Below are 3,673 nucleotides of genomic sequence, written 5' to 3' on the forward strand. Positions count from 1 at the left end.
TATAGATATAGATAGTACGAATAGATTGATGTTGTTTGTGCGAATGGCCCGATCGAGTAAATGATAGTCCTGGATGTAATCAATGTAACATAGCCAGAACTTTGCGGTTTCACCATGTTTACCCTTGCGAGTGTTGTCCATGTACACTGTGTATGCATTCACAAGGGCGCTGACCTGTGGATCATTCATCTCCCCCCATACACTGTCGTCGTCACCGGATATCAATCTCTGAAGTGCCTGTGAAACTTCTTCATCACATTCATACGTCGACAGGAACGAGCGGAAGTGAAGTATCTGCATAGCCAGGGCTAGGATCTGATGAAGCCGTCCACATCTGTTGAAATGCGTGCCAGACAAGAACCCATTGAGAGAGCCAGAAGCAAGGACTTAACATTCCGTGAGAAGTTCAGGACCACCGGTTCCAGTGACATACTTCCTTATCGCTTTGAAGAATGACATCTGAATATGAAATGCTCCGACCATTATGAACACATCATCGTAAGTTGGTGACTCCATCGACTGTATCTGCATCGCTGGTTTCGCAATTGCCAAATCGTATGTGACAAAAGCATATGTCTGGTTACACTCCTTGGCACACTTTTGTGCGATACGGAGTGTCTCAGTGACAACGTCCAAACCTGTGGGTGGCTCTTTCAAATGTGGTATGTTGTAGATTATTTGTTTCGGGAGGTTGTCTGTGTAATACTTTGCATTGAAGCCTGCCCACAGTGGCACATTTTCGATCTCCAGTGCATGGAACATAATCCATAGTATATCCTTCCTCTGCCCAATTTCGATATGGTCGATGGTTCCCTCATTGTCAGAACAATCAGGTGGGAAATGGACCATTTGTGGTTTTCTGTGGTAGGGAGTGAGGACGGTCTCTGGGACATCCAACTTTCTCTTCTTTCTTATGTTTCCAGAGAAAGATGATGGCGTTCTCGATGGTTCGGCATCAACCAGTGGTTGTGAGGTATCATCAATTTGATACAGGATTCCCATCGTATCGTGTAGACTATCTTCTCCTGACAAAGTGCAGCAGATTTCGTCAAAGTTATCAAACGCGAGACCCATAGTTGCATTTTGTCGGGTTCCCTCTGGACATGCTTCAATCCTCTCTTGCTGAGCCAGTGTTATCTCCGTCTCTAATTTCTCAGCACGTGGTAATTGATACAATGATCTAACCTGTTTAGCATAGTGACAAGTTTTTTTTACTACCAGTCATTGACGTCACTCCCATGCCCAGAGCGATTTGCTTTCTGGGTCGAATAGCACCATTGCTAGTAATTAACAGGGCATCCTGACTCACCGAATCGGCAGGGCGCAGCACTTCTTCGCTATGCTTAGCCGAATTTGGACCACCAAAAAGAATTCTGAAAAATGTTCTCACTAAGTCCGGTGGCGATGCGTCCCCTTTTTCGACACTGAATGATGAGACTTGGTCAGTTTAAGCATGATCTGGTTGCACTTCCTTCAAATGTTTTCTCAACATGAGGGCTGTCTGCGCGATAGCACCTTCAGCTGAATCCCTGTAGTCAAATGCTACTCTTACTGATTCATATGTCAATCGGCTATTGGAGACTATTATTCCGAGCTTCTTGCCTCTAGGAGAATGCAACTTTAGTTTGCCACTGAAGTGAGTCTGTAGTAACTGACCGAGATACTGACTAGTTGTGACGGGTGATTCGTTTTCCTCCTCACAAAACTGACTATACCTCCAGAAAATAGACATCAGTAATTCTGAAGTGTTAACTTGAATGACGTGCGTTTCTACGTAACTCAAGGTCTCCTGGAGTGCAATTTTGGCGCGCTCTGGTGTGCGGGGTACATTGATTCTGTCGGCTCTTTTTAGGTATGTGTTGTTACAAGAATGATGATACTTCACTTCTTTGCTACTAAATCCACACTGGCTATTTTCTTCGAAATTCCCTCGTCTTGAATAACCATCGCGGCCCTCTGGTCTCTCCGGCTTCCAGGGTTTCACATGCGCCAAGCATTTCAACCTTGCTATTTTTGCCTTTTTGAAGTTTATTTTTGCCGCAAAATAGACATTCCTATGGGAAAATACCGGATCCACTCGCAATCGCGCTCGACGATGACCTGAGTTTTTGATTGGGCACTCATTGATTCATCTACTCACTCTGCCGAAACCGCAGTGAAATTTTTATAACACTGCACGTGGTAAGCAGTGTTATCTCCTTCTTCAGGGATTGATTTAATAATAATAATCTTGAAATACTTTGAAGATTCAAACAATTTTTTAGCCTGCCTGGCTACAGCTGCGGTCTTTATTACTTGCCAAATATGAGGTTTCATTGGTAGTAGCACTCCCGTACCTCCGCTGTGTATGACACAACTCGTTGTCTTGGTAGTCTTTTCAGGGTGCACAACTGAAAGGGAAATAAAATACATTAAATTTTAACTTAGTTTTGTCGTCGCTTGTTGATTGAATACTTCAGGAAGAGCAAAAATAATCAGGTTGACATGCTTGGATCATATTGATCACTGGAAACTGGGAGGGGAATTTTAGAATCAGGAAATTTTGAACAAGATAGCCGATGAGAATTAGTAGCTCATTAAACTGAATAACTGAGGGTGTAGAAATGCTCACCCGATGCATCAATTTTCACTTCCAGGGGCGTGGTTGTCATCCCTTGTTCAATCGAATGATCGGTTTCCTGATCATGTGATGAGATCATCTCCACGTCTGAAAAATGTTGACATCGCTGCCTTAATTTCTATCAAATTTGCGTACTATAGCGGACCGATACATCGAATGTCTAATCAGCTAAAAGTGTCACATTGTGGATGAATTTAAGACGATGAATATGCATCATCTAACAGCCTGAAACTGAGCATTTTGAAATTTCCATTCAAATGTCATCATGTACATTATCGATGAATACACCAAAGTACTCACCTCCTTCGTCTGATTCCATTACTATTTGGAGAGTCGATGGCTGGAGAATCAGTCTGCAGTGCGCTGCACCCTCGGAAGTCACCAGAATCGACAAAAACACATGTTCATTAGAGGTGGCTCTGCGGCAGAACCTGCCATCTCAGCAATGTACCAGACCTAAAAGGTTTTGGTGCCGCCACCAATGTTTAGTTTCGGTTTAGGTTGGAAACTACGCGGTTGTAAAAAAAAAAGGGAAGTTTCGTTTTCTGCTGAGCGTTCAACAATAGGGTTGCGCCGAGCAACTTTGGTTAAAGTTACAGTGAAGTTACCATTGGTTAGCGTTAACCACTTTGATTCTTAAGTTACTTAGGCTGACCTGATTGCGTTCTTAAGTGACATATTCTATATTGTTATTAACTCGACTTTCATTTGCAACATGTCGTTTTTGTGCTCAAAAGTCTAATTAAAGTGATGATTAGTGGTAATTGGTGGCGTTCTTAAGCTCATTAGGCTGACCTTGATGTTTATTATGACAGTATTTCTGGAATAACCATGACGATTGGAATACACAAATATAAGTTTCAGGTGTGGCTGAGCAACATTGATTTACTCGCATTGGCCACAATTGGTTGGTGTTGATCACCTTTAATTGATTCTTAAGGTACTTAGGCTGACCTAATTGCGTTCTTAAGTGATATATTCTGACTTGTTATACATTCATCTTTTATTTGTGACATGTTTCGATGTTGTGCTGAAAAGTCTAATTAAAATGAT

At 42.3% G+C, this 3,673-nt stretch overlaps 1 pseudogene; it reads right to left on the reverse strand.

Annotated features, from left to right (window-relative positions):
* Positions 1–387: 387 nt before the first annotated feature.
* LOC147007230 (uncharacterized) lies at positions 388–2,945 on the reverse strand (annotated as a pseudogene).
* Positions 2,946–3,673: the final 728 nt, after the last annotated feature.

Source organism: Eptatretus burgeri, unplaced genomic scaffold (assembly GCF_056783735.1).
Source record: "Eptatretus burgeri isolate ZD-2024b unplaced genomic scaffold, Ebu_testis_v1 Ebu_testis_scaffold_387, whole genome shotgun sequence".
Lineage (NCBI taxonomy): Eukaryota > Metazoa > Chordata > Myxini > Myxiniformes > Myxinidae > Eptatretus > Eptatretus burgeri.